This window comes from Tamandua tetradactyla, chromosome 16, assembly GCF_023851605.1.
Source record: "Tamandua tetradactyla isolate mTamTet1 chromosome 16, mTamTet1.pri, whole genome shotgun sequence".
Taxonomy (NCBI): Eukaryota; Metazoa; Chordata; class Mammalia; order Pilosa; family Myrmecophagidae; genus Tamandua; species Tamandua tetradactyla.
The window spans coordinates 2,810,280-2,831,421 of NC_135342.1; the positions used below are offsets into that span (position 1 = coordinate 2,810,280).

General features: G+C 39.8%; 1 pseudogene across 1 annotated transcript; it reads left to right on the forward strand.

Annotated features, from left to right (window-relative positions):
- Nucleotides 1-2,268: 2,268 nt before the first annotated feature.
- On the forward strand, nucleotides 2,269-18,988 carry LOC143658548 (ubiquitin carboxyl-terminal hydrolase 7 pseudogene; annotated as a pseudogene). Its single transcript, XR_013163244.1, has 4 exons — nucleotides 2,269-2,579; nucleotides 2,995-3,068; nucleotides 4,860-5,179; nucleotides 11,441-18,988. The product of XR_013163244.1 is annotated as a ubiquitin carboxyl-terminal hydrolase 7 pseudogene (transcript).
- Nucleotides 18,989-21,142: the final 2,154 nt, after the last annotated feature.

Here is a 21,142-nt window from a genome sequence, read left to right on the forward strand (position 1 = left end):
CACAGAATGTTACTCAGCAATGAAAAGGAAACTGTTGATATACGTACTACATGGATGAATGGCCAACATTATGTTGATTAAGAGAAGACAGACACACAGAAAATACATACTGTATTTCTTTCTAAGAAGGCTAAGAACTGGCAAACTATTCAATGGGGATTTATACTACAATAGTGGTTACTCTAGGGTTGCTGAATGGAAAGGAGCTCAAGGGAATATTCTGGAGAAAGGGAAATATTCTCTACCTTCCATGTGATGGTCACATGGTTATATACACGTGTAAACATTTATCATACTATACTTTAAGATTTGTGCAATTTACTGTATGTGAATTATACTTCAATAAAGCATTTCTTTAAAAAGATTTGTCTCTTGGTATGGGACACATACACAGATACCCAGACACACCTATACGTGTCAGGATGATTTTGGTATTCAGCCCACTGCAGAGTCAGAAAAACAGAATAGGGGTCAACGTAATCGATCAATTTCATTTTGAAAATGAAATCATGAGATTTCTGGAACAGAGTCTGAATTATTCGTTAGATTTAGTGGCCTGAAAGTACAATTCCATGCCATGTTTTATAGTTTCTCAAATATGTAAATCAAGTTTGCTGAAGTCAACTCCACATTTAATAACAGTAATACTGATAGTAAATCTGAGATAAGCCTTTTGCGTATTGTCTTTCTTAACCTACACAACCATGAAATAGAGATTCAATTTTCCTAATTTGATAGATTTATGTGCCAGAGTTGATACTGAAACCGAAGTCTTGCAGAAAGCAAAACATTCCATTTTCAAGGAGGCCCCTAGGCCCGAGTTGGGATGCACATAGTAGCTTCTCCCGTAGCTTCTGCAAGATATCAATTTAGTGAATTCTTTGCAGAAAATATGCTCATAAACAAGAACACTTAGTTCTTACACTCATTTATTACTTCATTTGAGGTCATGTGGTTTTGGGAAAATTGGATCAAATCACAAGTCTTAAAAAAGTTCTCTGGTCCTCCAGATGGTATAATTTTTCATGCAGAGGTCTGACAGAATGCCAATTCTAGACTATGGGCAGAGTTCCTAACTCAAGGCTTCATACTAATTTCACTTCTTCTAGACCTGAAGGCTATTTCTTTAGTTGAGGGAATATCATTTATCTCCCTCCTGCTCCCCAACAATATATAGAACTGTTGGATTCCTCAAACATCAGTGACTTAAGTCTTCACATCTGTAAAATGGGCCTGATAATAAACATCTACCTCTGGGATTCTACAACTCAATGTGCTACATAAGAAATGCATAAATATATCTTTATTTTTGCACACAAAGTTACACATGGTCGTACACACACACACACGCCTATACAACATGTTTAAAAACTAGAGCAACTAAAATTCTTTGCTGCCCTTAAACATACTTTTCAAAACAAAAGGTATTACCATGAATCTCATACAGATATGAAAGTGAACGAACTTTAATTCGTTAATGAGGAAAACAGCGAGATGCTAAAACAAGTTTAAGAGAGAATCTCCCACCAAAAGTCATTTATTGATCAGGAATATTGAAATGAAAGCGCAAATGAAGGCAAAACTGGCCTCTTCCACAATGGACGATGGAAGTCAACTGAGCCTCCCAGGACAGAATTTATTTTTGTGTAGATAAGGAAGGACGTGCATTACTATAAGTTACTCACGGCTTACTTAGTTGTAAAATAGTTAAAAACCCATGAAAGACTTGAATCAGATAACCTGCAAGGCACTGTTTTGCTTTGAAGCACATCTTCCCCTTACTCTTATCTTATGCTAGGCGCTATTACAAGCATTTAATGCTCCTAACTCTGTTAGCTAAGAAATATTATCCATGTTACCTAAGACCAAACTGAAACTCTGGAAGCTGAATGATTAGCAAAAAAGTTCACAAAACATACAGGCTCTCTGCAGCTCAATAATTTTCCACAAAACACCTACAAATAAGCTTAACGGATCTCACACACCCAGTCACATAACCACATAGGGGCAGTCACGAAACGCACAGAAAACAGAGTCTCAGACACACTCCCACGCCCACGGAAGCCTGCACCGGGTTCTGGACAAGCGTCTGCCTGCTCAGAAACCAGTGGGTCTCTAAGCGCCTGCGCAGTCTTCCCGTGTCCCTTTCGGTAGGTACAAAGCCCCGCCCCTAGGACGACCGGCGCTTGCGCAGTCGAACCCTCCTCAGAAGGCGGAAACGCATTCGCTGAAGCCACGCCTACACAGATACTGCTGCGTCTGCGCGTGGGAACTCTGTAAGGCCGCCTGCACCCGCTCTGGAGACAAGTGCGGAAGGCTAGCGGTACGTGCGCGCGCTGGGTGCTGAGGCCGACCACTTCGCCCCCGCCGCGGTCTGATAAGGCAAGCCGGCTCGTGTGTCAACCCAGAAACTCTGGGCCTTACACCCCACCTCGCTGAAAGAACCCACGGGACCCTAGACCCGGGACAGTGTCCGTTGGCACTGCGCCTGCGCACGCGCAGCCTCGACGACTTCCAGAAGGCCCCCGGCGCTTGGGCGGGACCCGCAGGGAGGCCTGCGCTTCCCGCGGGGCGGAGAGGTCGGTGTCCCGTGGGGAGGCCGTGTGTGTGTGTGTGTGTGTGTGTGTGTGGCACAGCGGCGATTGTGGGAGACGCCACCAGGGTTTATGCTCCCAGTCCCGTGGGGAGACCGTGTGTGTGTGTGTGTGTGTGTGTGTGTGTGTGTGACAGCGGCGATTGTGGGAGACGCCACCAGGGTTTATGCTCCCAGTGCATATTATTGAGCTCATTTTTATTACTTTAAGATTCTGTCCCGGAGTAGGCGACTGAGGCCATTGCAAAGGGCCCCGTAGCCTGTTGGGGAGTCAAGCTGCACAGTAAACTGTGAGGTGGTTTTCATAGTGAAGTCTTACACTCTTGGAGGTTGTACAGGGACTTGGTTTGGGGGTGGCAGTGGTTTTGAGAGCCTGGTCTCTTAGGTTTCCTTCTTCTTAGCTCTGCATTCTAAGGCCTCTGTACTTCCTCAAGATCGGGACCCTGCAAAGTGAGGATCAGCTCCCATAGCGCAGGTAAATTGTCTTATTTTTGGTTCCAACAGTGGCATCTTATTTTTAAATCCTGGAACCATCTACTGTCTTGTTGGAGCAGTAGAGACTAACGTAGGAACAAAGTCTAGCTTATCCTGTTTTCATTTTCTATTGCATTAAGTCTTTGTGTTTTAACAAAACTCTTCTTTCTGCTGTTCTTTACTGTACAATGCCCTGCATGATTATTTACCTAAATCAGTGTATTCATTGATCATTTATCCATTAATAAACATTTATTCCATTTTTAAAACTGTCCATGTTGGGGGTCCCCAAGACTACCCCTAGTATCAGTGACTTGCTAGGAATATTCAATGGACAAATATTACTAATATTCATGGCTAAGATTTATTATAGCCAAAAGATATAAATCAAAATCAGCCAAAGGAAAAGGCTTATGAGGCAAGCTCTGGAGGAAACAAGATGCAAACTTTTATTGCAGTGGTGTCACACAGAAAATGTTTAATTACTCTATCATGAGTTGTAACAAAATGTGAGAGATAATGTCTGCCAGGATCATTAGAGGCTCAGTACTCAGTGTTTTTATCAGGGGCTGATCACATAGGTACGTTTATCTAGTATGTGCCAAAATTCCAGACTCCCAGAAGGAAAGCAGGCATTTAGGATACACCACATTGTGCAAACTGTTTAGGCACAGGACGTCATTTGTAACAGTTCTGGAAATGGTAGAATCCATCACAAATTCCAAGTTCCGAGAGGCCAGTCAAGAGACAACCTTGCAAGCAGGACTTTCTAAGGATAGCAATCTCAGGTTGGGTTTTGTTAAAAAGATACAATCCTGCCATGACTTCAGGCCTCTTGTCTACAAGTTCACTGATTATATCTTCTTCTAACTCTCATCTGCTGTTAAACCCCTCTAGGGAATTTTTGATTTGTTACTTTGGTCTTCAGCTCTGTTTGATTCCTTTTTACAATTTCTATGTTTTTATTGACATTCTTTTTTATTCATCTGTCACTTCAAAAATATCCTTTAGTTCTTTTTACACATTTTTCTTTAGCTTCATGAGTATATTTAGGATTATTTTTTTGAAGGTCCTTGCCTGTTTTGTTCCAGGTCTGGTCCTCATTGATGGTTTCTGATGCTTTAATATTCTGTTTTTGATTGAGCTATCACTTCCTTTTTCTTTGTATGTTTTGTAATCTTTGTCAAAACCTGGGCATTTTGATATTTTAATGTGTTTTCCTGTTTACCTAACAGTCTCTTCACTAAGTATTTATACCATCTTTGCTCTTGATTACTTCTTTTATAATTCTAAGATTGTTTCTATTTTATGTGTATATTCCTTTTATCTTATAATTCTAAGATTATATTGATATTTTTCTGTACTAAACTAGAGATTCATCCTAAGTCCCAAAGCTGTACTCATTAATTGGTATTGTTAATACATTCATAACCATACACAACTACTATTTTTAGCTTTTTGTGTTTCATAAAAAATGATATATAACTTAATTTATATGTCTATAACTCACTCATTTCATAATACATCATTCCTGTGGGTATGAAGATATAGCTGAAGTTCAGCCTTTTTTTAGTAGCTGATTTTGTTCTAGGGAAAAAATATACCATGATTAGTTAGATGGGATACTCAGCTTATTATTTTCAATAAACATTCTCAGTATATCCTTAAAAAACTGGTATCTTCATTTCTAGAGTAGATTCCTAACAATGAGATTCAAAGATTAAAAGGCATAGATGCTTTAAATTAGTTTAATTTATTTCTATTCTTAGCTTTGTTTTCTTGCTATTTTCAGATGTGGAAATTAAGGAGTTATCTACAAAAAATGATATTAATGAAGTATCCCAGTGTGATATGGTGATAAAACATACGGGAAACATATGTAAGGAATGTGAAAATTTTTACTGCCAACATACCCACCTCACTTTCCATCATAGAAATTATATACAAAAAAATTTTATGAGTGTTCAGATCATGGTAAATACTTCGGTCATCATTCAGCTTTCGCTCAACATCAAAGAATTCACACTGGAGAGAGACCCTATAAATAAAATGAATGTGGAAAATCCTTCAATCAGAGAGCACACCTTACTCAGCATCAGAGAATTCACACAGGTGAGAAACCTTATGAATGTAAAGAATGTAGGAAAACCTTCAGCCAAATGATTAACCTCACTCAGCATCAGTGTACTTAACACCAGAGAAAAGTACCATGTGTGCAATGAACGTGGGAAATCCTTCAGCCATTCCTCAGCCCTTACTGATCACCAGAGAATTCATATTGGAGAAAATTCATATAATGTAAAGAGTGTGACAGAGCTTTCACTCAAAATGCACCACTTATTAGACATCAGAAAATTCATTCTGGAGAAAATCCCTATGAATGTAGTAAGTGTAAGAAGCCCTTTGTATGTCTCTCTTCCCTGATTGTACATCAGAGAGTTCACTGGAGAGAAATCGTATCAGTGTAAGGACTGTGGGAAGATCTTCCCTTGGGTCGTGCAACCTACTCTACACAGAAGAATTCATACAGGTGAGAAACCATATGACTGTAAGGAATGCAGAAAATCCTTTACCTGTAGATCCAGTTTTGTTGTTCATAGGAGGAGTCATATAGGAGAGAGACCTTATGAATGCTGTATATGTGAGAAAGCCTTCAGTACTCACTCTTCCCTTGTTACTTATAAAAGAACACCTAGTGGAGAGAGATCCTATGAATGCCATGCATATGGAAAGGCCTTTAACACTTCTTCATCACTTCATCAACATAAGAGAATTCATACTGGTGAAAAACCCTTTGACTGCAATGAATGTGGGAAGTCCTTTAGATGCAGCTCTCACCTTACTCGACATTATAGACTCCATAGTGGAAAATGCTAAAAACAAAAAACAAAAAGTAAAATTGTTAATTCTACTTGTTCCAACACCCTGTCAATACTTTGGTCTGTCAGTATTTAAAAATTTAGCTATTTCAGTTTGCATATGGTGATTTCACATGGCCCTTTAATTTACAATTTCCTGGTGACTATTCATGTGCTTCTTTTCATGAACTTACTGGCTGTATCCTCTTTTGTCAAGTATCTGTGGAAATCTAATTATTTTTATAATTGGGTATTCTAATTATAAGAGTTTGACAAATACATGTTTTGCAAATATTTTTTAAATGCTTGTGCTCTTGGGTTCTAAGAAATATTTGTGATTCCCATGTAATAGAATTTCCGTCATGATTTTTAGCTATTTTGTAGCTTTACCCTTCAGAGTTATATCTATTTCAATCTCTTTTTTTGTGTATTGATTGTATTAGTAAGGGTTGAAGTTCTTTTTCAGTTATTTGCTGATAGTACATGGAAATGCTAATGAATTTTGTACCTTTCTCTTATATTCATTCTGTCTCCTTGGAATTTTACTTACTGGTTCTTTTAGTTTGTTTGTAGATTCCTTCAATTTTATTTGTAAGGGGAGATGGTTTAACTTTTCCTTTTCTGATCTTTATGACTCATTTTTTCCTTATTGCCATTGCAGTGATCTCCTGGACAATGTTGAGCAGTATTGGTAAAGGCTGGCACCTTTGCCTTGCTCACAGTCTTAGGGGAAAAGTCTTCCATATTTTGTCATTAAATGTTACATGAATTGTAGGTTTTTCATATAGTCTCCTTATCAGATTTTTAGGTCCTGTTTTCGTTTTTTTACTGATAGTTTTTACCAAGCATATTTGTTGAATTTTGTTGTGTTTTTCCATCTATGTCAATAATCATAGGGTTTTCCCCTTCATTCTGTTAATACTCTCATTTACATTGACTAATTTTCAAATCATAAACCAATCTTGCATTTTTGGGGAGTACGCAACTTGGTCTGATGTATTAACTTTCTGTATACTTTTGACTCATATTTGCTAATCACCTTAAGACTTTTTGCGTTCATGTTCATGAAGAGTATTGAGGTAGACTTTTAACACTTTGTAATGTCTTTGTGAGTTTTCAGGATTATATAGAGTCCCTTCTTATTGTGTCATTACCTGGGAACTCCAGACAGTAAGTGATGACAGTTGTAGGACTCACTTTATTTTCCATCCATAGCACTATCTATTTTTTTATATCCATTGTCTTGCAAACAATTGTTTCAATTTTTGTTGTTCTATGAAATGATTCAGATAGGAGGGGATATCCAGTCCCTGATATTGTGTCTGACTGTGGATATGTCACTAGAGTGTATTACTTAATTGTATGCTAATGCCATAATTTATACATTTCAGTATTGCCCATTTTTGAGACTTCAGACAACTCTGTTGTGAGCATTTTTCTAGGTATCTTCTTGTTTTTTTGCAAGAATGTCTGCAATGACTCTCTAGGACTGATGCTATTGATAAGTTGTCAGGTATGCATAGCTTCAATTTTATTACCTAATAATCAGGTTTTAGTAATTTTAACAGTTGTGTTAATATGAACAGTTCTCCTGGCCTGTATTAAATCCATTTGAGATACCTGGTTTTTTCCTTAGCATCAGATGGCCACCTGAGAATTTCCATCTTACAGTAACCAAAGGGTAAACACATTCTAACAAAGCCATGTTAAAATGACTACATGTAATAGTCAGTGGTTAGACATAGTCACAATTTTTAATTTGGACCTTCTTGTTCCTTCTCCATTTTCTCTGTTTCCCAGGCTCTACCAGGTCCAGTTGAGATGAAACATGAGTTACCAGTATTCCTCCACTTTCTTCTTTACTTCTCATGCTTTCAATGATAGAATTGATTCACATACCAACATTATATCTCATATAAGTTGTGTACATACAGTTGTTACAATTAGGTTTTACATGACTTTAGTTGTATATAATACTGAGAAACAAAGTATTAAGTCTATAAAAATTAATATTTAATAACATTGAAATTAAAGTGGAAAAGATTAGTGTGTCTCTTCAGATGGACTCAGTAATCAGTATTGGTTAGAGGTTGCCAGGGGATGAGGGAAGAAGGGAGCATCTGTTTATAAAAGTTTCAAAGAAAAAGAAAAAACTTCCATACCAAATACATAATCATGGAATTTCACACTAGGGATTAAGAAGAAGACAAACCTGGGAGGTAAATCATATACAAAGGATCATGATCAGAGTGGGTACAGGCTTCACCAACAACCCTAAAAAATCAAAAGGTGGGCCCTTCCTGATCAAGATGGTAGAGGAGAAGCTTCAGGGCTTCAACTTCTCAGAAGTTTTGAACAGCCAGCAAGAACCTGCAGAAACATCTTACTCAAAGCTCCAGAAAACCTTTAAAGGATTGGAGTAAGGACAAGCCCTGAATCAATAAAAAGACAACCTAAAAGCAGGAGGATTTTGTGGTGCCCTGGCTAACTACTCACAACCTTGGTGTGGAGCTAGCTGCGTTCCCAGTGCATGGATCCCTGGTGCCAGATCCAGACGGAGCAGAGTAATCTTTCTGCACATACTGGAAGCATAGATGTCTGGCCCAGTGTCTGGTGATGCCCTGAGTGACAGAATCAGTAGTAAATTTGCTATTCCAGACTCTGCACTGTATGTAAAGGGCAGTTTATGGAGCTCTCCTGTAGAACATGATGGTAAATCAGTCAAGCCATGGTTACCTAGGGCAAGAGAATGCTAGCTGTAGGACTTACACTGTAGTATCCAAGCCAGCAAGGAAACTGTTTCCTAAGAAAGAAGGGATACTCATGTCCATATAGATCAGGGAATCACTAGGGGCACTTGGACATGCCCAAGATAAGATGTGAAAGGATTAGGGAGGATCCCATGCTTTGGCCTTGAGTAATTCTCTAAACTCATTCTATGGATTGGCCCTGAAGGAGAGTATAGGCACAGGTCACCTTACACAGACTGGAAAAGGTGTTTTTTTAAAAAAATTTTTTGGTTAGCAAAAAAAAGATTTCCCTAATCTTCAAGGAAAGCCCTAATATAACATTTCCTATATAAAAGGTTTTCTAGTTTGCTAGCTGCTGGAATGCAATATACCAGAAACGGAATGGCTTTTAAAAAGGGGAATTTAATGAGTTGCTAGTTTACAGTTCTAAGGCCTAGAAAATGTCCCGATTAAAACAAGTCTAAAGAAATGTCCAATCAAAGGCATCTAGGGAAAGATACCTTGGTTCAAGAAGGCCGATGAAGTTCAGGGTTTCTCTCTCAAGTGAGAAGGTACGTGGCAAACACAGTCAGGGCTTCTCTCTCAGCTGGAAGGGCACATGGTGAACACGGCGTCATCTGCTAGCTTTCTCTCCTGGCTTCCTGTTTCATGAAGCTCCCCGGGAGGCATCTTCCTTCTTCATCTCCAAAGATCGCTGGTTGATGGACTCTCTGCTTCGTAGTGTCACTCTCTCTGAATCTCTCTGGATCTCTCATTCTCCAAAATGTTTCCTCTTTCATAGGACTTCAGAAACTAATCAAGACCCACTCAAATGGGTGGAAACATGTCATCCCCTAATCCAGTTTAACAACCATTCTTAACTAAATCACATCAACCAGGGAGATGATCTCATTACAGTTTCAAACATACAGTATTGAATAGAGATTATTCTACCTTTATGAACTGGGATTTATATTAAAACATGGCTTTTCTTAGGGGGCATGCTTCTTTTCAAACCAGCACAAAAGGAAAAAATGCCTGAGAGTTTAAATTTTGACAATATAATTAAAATATCAAAATATTCAGGTTTCAACAAAAGATTACATGATATACAAAGAAATGGAAGTGATGATCCAGATAAAGGAGATGAAACCATCAGAAACAATCTGTAAGAAGGACCAGACCTGCAACATACCAAAAAAGACTTTTTAAAAATGCTACTATGTGACTAAATGTACAAATTTTAAAAATGTTTTTGCATGAGGAAGAACAAAGGAATGTCATTACTGTAGGATGCTGAAAATAGATGGTAATATTTTAAAATTTCAACTTATGTGTGAGACTAAAGCAAAAAATGCTTATTTGGTACAAAATTTATATTTTGACTAGTGCATTTTCTAATATAACTTATGTAGATAGCTGATTGAACGCCATAAGTACTTGGAACCTTGGGTAGGACATGAGATTTTGTTGGTTTGTCCAGAGTGATGGTCTGATGAATCCCAGAGTGATTTGATCAGTGAGTAGAAAAGTATTTGCAAAGAATGGTGAGTACAGGGAGAACTTCAACTTCCTCAAGTAGAATTCTTGATATTCTCACAAGCAGTGTGGACAACCAAAGCTATAGGCTGAGACCCCAGTCTTGGGGTTTGTTCATATGAAACTTAACCCCACAAAGGATAGATCAAGTCTACTTAAAATTTAGGCCTAAGAGTCACCCCCAAAAGGGCCTCTTTTGTTGCTCAGATGTGGTCTCCCTCTCCAGCCAACACAACAAGCAAACTCACCACCCTTCCCCTGACTATGTGGGACATGACTCCCAGGGATGTGGACCTTCCTGGCAACGTGGAACAGAAATCCTAGAATGAGCTGAGACTCAGCATCAAGGGATTGCGAACACCTTCTTGACCAAAAGGGGGAAGAGTGAAATGAGACAAGGTGGCAATGGCTGAGAGATTCCAAACAGAGTTGAGAGGTTATCCTGGAGGTACATTAAGTAGATATCACCTTGTTATTCAAGATGTAATGGAGAGGCTAGAGAGAACTGCCTGAAAATGTAGAGCTGTGTTCCAGTAGCCCTGTTTCTTGATGATGATTGAATAATGATAAAGGTTTAACAGTGTGACTTTGTGGTTGTGAAAACCTTGTGTGTGATGCTCCTTTTATCTACCTTGTCAACAGATGAGTAGAACATATGGAATAAAAATAAATAATAGGGGGAACAAATGTTAAAATAAATTTAGTTTGAAATGCTAGTGATCAATGAAGGGGGGGTAAGGGGTATGGTATGTATAATTTTTTTTGGGTTTTCATTTTATTTCTTTTTCTGAATAGATACAAATGTTCCAAGAAATGATTATGATGATGAATATGCAGCTATGTGATGATATTGTGAATTACTGATTATATATGCAGAACAGAATGATCAAAGTAGGAATGTTTGCATTTGCTTTGTGTTTTTTGGTATTTACAAAAATAAAAAAGTTTTAAAAATGATCATGATAATGAATACACAACTATGTGATGATATTGTGAGCCATTCATTGTACACCTTGTATAGCATGTTTGTGTATTTGTTTACAATAAAAATATTTTTTAAAAAAGAAAAAAATGCTTCTATAAAAAAAGGTACTATGCTCAGAGCTCAAGGGAAACATGCAAAGAAGTAAAAGACATTAAGAAAATGAATAATGAACATGAAAAGTATATCAGTAGAACGTTGGAAATTGTAACAGTAATGAAAAATAACTAACAGAAATGAAAAATTCTTTAATTGGGTTTAACAGAAAATTGGACTGTAGAAGAAGGCATCTGTGAACTGAACATGAGACCACTGAAATCATCCACTTTGAGAAGCAAAAGGAAAAAAGGATTAAGCAAAGTGAGTAAATCCTAAGGAACCTATGGGAACCATTGAGCATACCAATATATGCATTGTGGGAGTCCCAGGAGAAGAAAGCTTGACAAAGAGATAATTCAAGGAAATAATTACTGAGGCTGAAAACTTCCCAAATTTAAAAGACCTGAAAAACTCACCCAGTACACTCCAAGTAAGATAAAGCCAAATAGAGGCACACTGCAACATATAATCAAATTGTTGAATGCCAATAATATAGACAGAATTCTAAAAGTCACAAGAGAGAAACAACATGTCACCTAGAAGACAGTCTCAATAAGATTAAATGCTAATTTCTTATTGGAAACCATAAGACAAGGAGGCAGTGTGATGATATGTTTAAAATGCAGGGAACAAAAAGTTGCCACCCAAGAATTCTATATCTGGTAAAACTGTGTTTCAAAAATGAGGGAGAGATTAAGACATTCCCAGATAAACAAAAGCAGAGTTCATCACTACTAGCCTGGTCCTACAAAAGATGCTGGGAGTTCTACAGGTTGAAAAAAAAAGGATGGATGCTACATAAAAGGTAATAACGTGTAAATATGAATGTCAATCCTATTATATATTTGGCTTGTAACTCCATTTTAATTTCTTACAAATCTAAAATGAAAATGCATAAAACACAAATCAGTAGTTTTGAATGTAATGTGTAAACGTGTAATTTGTAACAACTATATAAAGGTGAAGTAACTGAAGGGTAATAGGAAGTTTTTGTATACTATTGAAGTTAAGTTGGTATCAAAGCAAGCAAGATTCCTATAGCCCTCTGATATTCATGGTGGCATTATTCAGTTGCCAAGAGATAGAAGCAACAGAAATGTCCATCAACAGATTAACAAATGTATATACATAGAAGTGATTATTCAGCTGTAAAAGGAATGATGTTCTGATACATGCAACAATATGGATGAACCTTGAAGATAGGTTGAGTGAAATAAGCCAAATATAAAGGGACAAATATTGTATGATCTTGCTGATATGAAATAATTGGGATATTCATAATCATAGAAGATACTAGAATACAGGTTACCAAGGGCTAGGGGTAGGTAGGGAATGGGGAATTAATGCTTAATTGGTACAAAATTTTTTTGGGGGTGTCATGGCCAGGTGATACCCAGTTGTCTGGTTGGGCAAGTGCTGGGCTGTCTATTGGATGTTTCATGGACTTAAGGCATGATTATTTTGACTGCATCCACAGCTGAATTGCATTTGTAATAAGCTACAGGGAGTGTCTTCTGCCATGAGTGACATTTAATCTAATCACTAGAAGCCTTTTAAGGAACACAGTTACTCTTCCTGTTTCAGCTGGTGACCCTCTTCTGTTGAGTTTGTCCAGACCCTTCACTGGAGTCACTAGCTTCACAGCCTGCCCTACAGACCTCGGATCCTTGCATTCCCATGGTTGCCCAGCCAGCCTCTTCTGAGAGTTTGTTGAGGACCTTCATCGGCTACCAGCTTGTGGCCTGTCCTGCAGACTCTGGACTCTGCATCCCAATGGTTATGTGAGACACTATTATAAGTCTTGTATCTACAGATATCTCCTGCTAATTCTGTTTCTCTAGAGAACCCTAGCTAACACAACTTGGTTCCAGAAGTGGGGTGCTGCTGCAATTTGCAAATACTAAACATGTTGGAACAGCTTTTTAAATGGATAAGGGGAAGAATCTGGAGGAGTCATGAGAAGCTTGATAGAGAAGGCCTAGAATGCTTTGAAGAGACTGTTGGTAGAGATGTGGACTCTAAAGATACATCTGATCAGGCTTTAGACAGAAATGAGGCATGTGTTATTGCAGACTGGAAGGAAGGTGATCCTTGTTTTAAAATGGCAGATAATCTGGCAAAGTTGACTAGTGGCTTTTGCTAGAAGGCATATTTTAAAAGCCATAAACTTGGGTATTTAGCAGAAGAGATCTGCAAATTAAATGTGGAAGGTGCAGCCCGGTTTCTCCTCGCAGCTTATAGTGAAATGTGACAGGAAGAGATAAGCTGAGAACCGAACTCTCGGATACAAAGAAACCTGAATGTTCTGAAAAATTCTGGGTTTCCAGGATGGGAGACCCCAGAAGGTGGTGCCCCACTTGAGGATTTAACCAAATGTGGAATCAGTCAGCCATTTCAGAGAAAACCAAGATTGGATATGGAGTTATCCAGGAAGGATTTGTGGAAACTCCTTATATCTGATGGGCATGATCTGAGGCTACTGCATAGAAAGCCAATGAGAATACTCTGGGACCTGTATAAACAGAGCTGCTGCCAGTCAGCTGGGGGGCTCAGAAAAGGGACAATGTGGATGTAAAATAATTTCAGAGGCAGAACCATGGAGGCTGAGGTCTGAAGTTAGGCAGCCTTGGGTCAGGAGAGCAGACCCATCCAAGCACAGGGAAAGGGTGAGTTTGCCCTCAGAGCTGAGTATGTTTCTCCCACCTCGTTGCACTGGAAGAGTCATATTGCCTCAGGCCTTGTGGAGGGTGGAGCGCATTCCTTGGGGTTTGGGGAGAGCCTGGTTGACACCATGTGGAGGGGTTGAGCATGTGCCCTGGAGATGGCAGAGAGCCTGGGTGTGGCCCCAATGCTTGGAGAGGGTGGAGCCGTGAAAAAGGTAGACTCCCTAATGTCCCACAAGGTTGCATTTGGAGAGAAGTGGGCTACTGTGTATGCCCTTGGAAAGGGTTGGACTGCTGCTTTCTAAAGCCCCAAAGATAAATGACTCCCAGACTTTGAAATCTAATGGACTTTGCCCTGTGGGTTTTTGAAACTGTATGGATCTAGTGACCCCTGTGTGCCTTCCTCTCTATGGAAATGGATATATGTATCCTATGACTGTTCCTCCTTTGTATGTTGGCAGCAAATAACTTTTTCTGAGTCTTACAAGTCCAGAGCTAGAGAAAAATTTTGCCTTAGAACAGACCATGCCTGTAACTAACTTTTATGAAATTTTGTACTGTTCCTGACTTTGTATTGCATTTGTAATATTAATGAACTGAAATGGTTTAAGATTCTCTGATATTGTTATGGAATGAATGTATTTTGTATATGGGGAAAATATCTTTTTTAGGGTCCAGAGAGTGGAATGCGCCAGTTGGAAAGGCTTTAAGTACCTAAAAAAGCAATGTTTTAATCCTAAACAATCTTGTGAGAGCAATGGTTTCTTCTAATTCCTATTCAGGACTGTATGTTAGAAACTTTAATTAGATTATTTCCATGAAGGTGTGACTCAATCAAATGTGGGTATAAAACTTGGTTAGGTGGAATTGTGTCTCCACCCATTCTACATGGGACATGATAGTTTACTGGAATCCTATAAAAGAGAATGACAGGAGATTCAGAGAGAGCAGGGAAGGATGAGAGAAGACCACAGAACCATGAAGCAGAGTCCACCAGCAGTGACTTTTGGAGATGAAGAAGGAAAGCGCCTCCTTGGGATCTGGAGAAGAAGCTAGCAGATGAACCCACGTTCGCCATGTGACTTTCCAGATGACGGAGAAACCCTGAACTTCATCAGCCTTCTTGAATTAAGTCATCTTTCCCTGGATGCTTTAGATTGGACATTTCTATAGACTTGCTTTAATTGGGACATTTCCATGGCCTAGAAACTGTTAACTTACAATTTATTAAATTCTCCTTTTTAAAAGCCATTCTGTTCCTGGTATACTGCATTCTAGCAGTATCAAACTAGGGCGTGATGGGAAAATTTTGGTAATGGATGGTGGTAATGGCAGCTCAGTTTTTTTCTCCCTTTAAATTTATTTTCTCTTTAATGTTCTTTAGGGTTGTTCCAGTTTGCTAGCTGCCAGAATGCAACACACCAGAGACAGATTGGCTTTTAATAAAAGGGGATTTATTTTGTTAGTTCTTCAGAGGAAAGGCAGCTAACTTTCGACTGAGGTTCTTTCTTATGTGGGAAGGCACAGGGTGTTCTCTGCCGGCCTTTTGTCCAGGCTTCTGGGTTCCAACATCTTTCCCTGGGGTAATTCCTTTCTGCATCTCTAAAGGCCTGGGGTAAGCTGCGAGTGCTGAGGTGAGATATGCCAAGCTGCTTTGGATCTCTCTGGATGAATGAAGGACACTCGTGAAGCCCCAGAGCTCTCGCTTCCATGAGTCTCTTGGTGCTGTTGAGGTCACTTTGGAAGCAGACACCAGTCCAGAGCTACAAGCCTTGCCTGATGTGCAAACCTCAGTGTCTTCCCAGGGAACTTCCCCCAGTGTCCCCAGCACCAGCTTCCAGTCCCTGTGTCTGCTTGGACACTTCAGCTGGAGAAGCTGCAACAAAAGACAAGTTGAAGATACTGATGACCCACCAAGAATTACTCAAAACCCTGTTATCAACGGGAATGTAGCCATGAGCAATGGACACACCACCACCGAGGAGGACATGGAGGATGACACCAGTTGGTGCTCTGAGGCCACGTTTTAGTTCACTGTGGAGCACTTCAGCAGGTTGAGTGAGTCAGTTCTGAGCCCTCCCTGTTTTGTGCAAAGTCTACCATGGAAGTTATGGTGATGCCACACTTTGATCCAGACAGACCACAGTAAAAGAGCATAGGATTCTTTCTCCAGTGCAGTGCTGAATGTGATTCCAAGTCATGGTCTTGTCATGCACAGGCAGTGCTGAAGATTATAAATTACAGAGATGATGATAAGTCATTCAGCCGTCGTATTAGTCATTTGTTCTTTCATAAAGAAAATGATTGGGGATTTTCAAGTTTTATGGCCTGGAATGAAGTGACTGATCCTGATAAAGGTTTTATAGATGATGACAAAGTTACTTTTGAAGTCTTCATGCAGGCCAATGCTCCCCATGGAGTTGCATGGGATTCAAAGAAGCACACGGGCTATGTAGGTTTAAAGAATCAGGGAGCAACTTATTACATGAACAGCCTGCTGCAGACGTTTTTCACAAATCAACTATGAAACGCTGTGTACATGATGCCAACAGAAGGTGATGATTCATCTAAATGCATCCCTTTAGCATTACAAAGAGTGTTCTATGAATTACAGCACAGTGATAAGCTTGTAGGAACAAAAAAGCTAACGAAGTCATTCGAGTGGGAAACACTCGACAGCTTCGTGCAACATGATGTTCAGGAGCTTTGTCTAGTGTTGCTTAATAATGTAGAGAATAAAATGAAAGGCACATGTTTGGAAGGCACCATACCTAAATTATTCAGAGGCAAAATGGTGTCCTATATCCAGTGTAAAGAAGAAGACTATAGATCTGATGGATGAGAAGATTATTATAATACCCAGCTAAGTATAAAAGGAAAGAAAAATATATTTGAATCATTTGTGGATTATGTGGCAGTAGAACAACTAGATGGCAACAATAAATATGATGCCAGGGAGCATGGATTGCAGCAAGCAGAGAAAGGTGTGAAATTCCTAACATTGCCACCAGTGTTACATCTACAGCTGATGAGATTTGTGTATGACCCTCAGTCAGACCAAAATATCAAGATCAATGATAGGTTTCAGTTCCCTGAACAGTTAACACTTGATGAATTTTTGCAAAAAACAGATCTAAGGACCAGGAAATTACATTCTCCATGCAGTCCTCGTTCGCAGTAGAGATAATCACGGTGGACACTGTGGTCTATTTGAGCCCCAAAAGGGATGGCAAATGGTGTAAATTTGATGATGATGTGGTATCAAGGTGTACTAAAGAGGAAGCAATTGAGCACAATTACGGGGGTCATGATGATGACCTCTCTCTCCGACACTGCACTAATGCATATATATGTTAGTTTATATCAGGGAATCAAAGCTGAGTGAAGTTTTACAAGCTGTCACAGACCATGATATTCCTCAGCAGTTGGTGGAACAACTACAAGAAGAGAAGAGGATCAAGGCTCAGAAGTGGAGAGAGCTGCAGGAAGCCCAGTTCTATATGCAAGTGCAGATCATCACAGAGGACCAGTTCTGTGGCCATCAAGGAAACGATATGTATGATGAAGAAAAAGTGAAGTATACTGTGTTCAAAGTGCTGAAAAACTCCTCTCTTGCAGAGTTTGTCCAGAGCCTCTCCCAGATCATGGGATTTCCACAAGATCAAATTCAATTATGGCCCATGCAAGGAAGGAATAATGGAACAAAATGGCCAGCAATGTTAGATAGCGAAGCAGACAGTAATAAAACAATGATTGAACTCAGTGATAACAAGAATCCTTGGACAATATTCCTGGAAACAGTTGACCCTGAGCTGGCCACTAGTGGCACAACATTACCCAAGTTTGATAAAGATCATGATGTGATGTTATTTTTGAAGATATATGACCCCAAAACATGGAACTTCAATCACTTTGGGCATATCTACATGCCAATATCCTGTAAAATATGTGACTTGCTCCCAGTTATGTGTGACAGAGCAGGATTTATCCAAGATACTAGCCTTATCCTCTATGAGGAAGTTAAACCAAATTTAACAGAGAGAATCCAGGACTATGACATGTCTCTTGATAAAGCCCTTGATGAACTGATGGATGGTGACATTATAGTGTTCCAGAAGGATAACCCAGAAAATGATAACAGTGAATTGCCCACTGCAAAAGAATATTTCAGAGACCTCTACCACAAAGTGACTCTCTCCAAAATGTTTCCTCTTTTGAAGGATTCCAGTAGCAACTCCACCTTCAGTGGGTAGAGATACACCTCCGTGGAAATCATCTAATCAAAAGTTACCACCCACAGAGACTTCCAGAGAAGATGGCGGCTTAGTAAGACGCACGGGTCTTAGTTCCTCCTCCAGAACAGCTCCTAGGGGAGTAGAAACGATACAGAACAGCTCCCGGAGCCACGACAGAGATCAAGAAGACAGCGTACCCCATTCTGGAACGGCTGACTGGCTGGGAGAACCCGCTCTGGTGAGATCGCCGAGGGGCGCGGGCTTCCCCGGGCCGGGGCGGCAGGCGGCCGGAGTCCCTCCCTCCCTCCTTCCCGGGCTGGCTGGGAGAATTGGACAGGCGGTCCCCTCAAGCCGCGGCGGCTGGCACCCCCCCACATGCGCGGCCCCCAGAACCAACGGGGAGAATTGGATCGGAGATTCCCAGGCCGCGGAGAATGGTGACTGGGGTCCCTTCCAAACACGTGGCTTCCCGGTCTGGCTGGGAACGGAGCACTCCCCCGGGCCGTGGTGGATGGCGCCCTCCCGCCATGCTTGGCACCCCGGGCCAGCTAGGAGATTCGGATGGGTGCTCTCCCGGGCTGCGGCGGCCAGCGACCCTCCCCGCGTTCGGATCCCTGGGCCGGCTGGGATATTCGGATTGGCACTCTTCCAAGCCACTTCGGCTGGCGAAACTCCCCCACGGTGCGAGTTTTCCAAAGTTAAAGGACCCACAGCACCTTTTACTGGTGGGACCCGCAGACAAACGAGTGCCACGAGCGCCACCTACTGGGCAGGATAAGAAAAACAGAACCCAGAGATTTCACAGAAAAATCTTTCAACCTGTTGGGTCCAGCACCCAGGGAAATCTGACTAAATGCCCAGACGCCAGCAGAAGATAACAGATCACACTCAGAAAATTGAAAATATGGCCCAGTCAAAGAAACAAACCAATAGTTCAAATGAGATACAGGAGCTGAGACAACTAATGCTGAATATACGAACAGAAATGGAAAACCTCTTCAAAAACCAAATCAATAAATTGAGAGAGGACATGAAGAAGGGAAGGAATGAACAAAAAGAAGAAATGGAAAGTCTGAAAAAACAAATCACAGAACTTACGGGAATGAAAGATACAGTAGAAGAGATGAAAAAAATGGAAACCTACAATGGTAGATTTCAAGAGACAGAGGTTAGAATTAGTGAACTGGAGGATGGAACATCTGAAATCCAAAAAGAAACAGAAACTATAGGGAAAAGAATGGAAAAATTTGAGCAGGGGCTTAGGGAATTGAATGATAATATGAAGCGCACAAATATACGTGTTGCAGGTGTCCCAGAAGGAGAAGAGAAGGGAAAAGGAGGAGAAAAACTAATGGAAGAAATTATCACTGAAAATTTCCCAACTCTTATGAAAGACCTAAAATTTCAGATCCAAGAAATGCACACCCCAAAGAGAATAGATCCAAATAGGCGTTCTCCAAGACACTTACTAATCAGAATGTCAGAGGTCAAAGAGAAAGAGAGGATCTTGAAAGCAGCAAGAGAAAAACAATCCATCACATACAAGGGAAACCCAATAAGACTATGTGTAGATTTCTCAGCAGAAACCATGGAGGCAAGAAGACAGTGAGATGATATATTTAAATTACTAAAAGAGAAAAACTGCCAACCAAGACTTCTATATCCAGCAAAATTGTCCTTCAAAAATGAGGGAGAAATTAAAACATTTTCAGACAAAAAGTCACTGAGAGAATTTGTGACCAAGAGACCAGCTCTGCAAGAAATACTAAAGGGAGCACTAGAGTCAGATACGAAAAGACAGAAGAGAGAGGTGTGGAGAAGAGTGTAGAAAGAAGGAAAATTAAATATGATATATATAATTCAAAAGGCAAAATGGTAGAGGAAAGTATTACCGAAACAGTAATAACACTAAATTTTAATGGACTGAATTCCCCAATCAAAAGACATAGACTGGCAGAATGGATTGAAAAACAGGATCCTTCTATATGCTATCTACAGGAAGCACATCTTAGACCCAAAGATAAACATAGGTTGAAAGTGAAAGGTTGGGAAAAGATATTTCATGTGAATAACAACCAGAAAAGAGCAGGAGTAGCTATACTAATATCCAACAAATTAGACTTCAAATGTAAAACAGTTAAAAGAGACAAAGAAGGATACTATCTACTAATAAAAGAAACAATTCAACAAGAAGACATAACAGTCATAAATATTTATGCACCGAACCAGAATGCCCCAAAATACATGAGGAATACACTGCAAATACTGAAAAGGGAAATAGACACATCTACCATAATAGTTGGAGACTTCAATTCCCCACTCTCATCAATGGACAGAACATCTAGACAGAGGAGCAATAAAGAAACAGAGAATTTGAATGTTACAATAAATGAGCTAGACTTAACAGACATTTATAGGACATTACACCCCATAACAGCAGGATACACCTTTTTCTCAAGTGCTCATGGGTCATTCTCAAACATAGACCATATGCTGGGTCACAAAGCACGTCTCAACAAATTTAAAAAGATTGAAATCATATACAACACTTTCTCATATCATAAAGGAATGAAGTTGGAAATCAATAATACGCAGAGTGCCAGAAAATTCACAAATACGTGGAGGCTCAACAACACACTCTTAAACAACCAGTGGGTCAAGGAAGAAATTACAAGAGAAATTAGTAAATATCTCGAGGCAAATGAAAATGAAAACACAATATATCAAAACCTATGGGATGCAGCAAAGGCAGTGCTAAGAGGGAAATTTATTGCCCTAAATGCCTATATCAAAAAAGAAGAAAGGTCAAAAATTCGGGAATTAACTGTCCACTTGGAAGAACTGGAGAAAGAACAGCAAACTAACCCCAAAGCAAGCAAAAGGAAAGAAATAACAAAGATTAGAGCAGAAATAAATGAAATTGAGAACATGAAAACAATAGAGAAAATCAATAAGACCACAAGTTGGTTC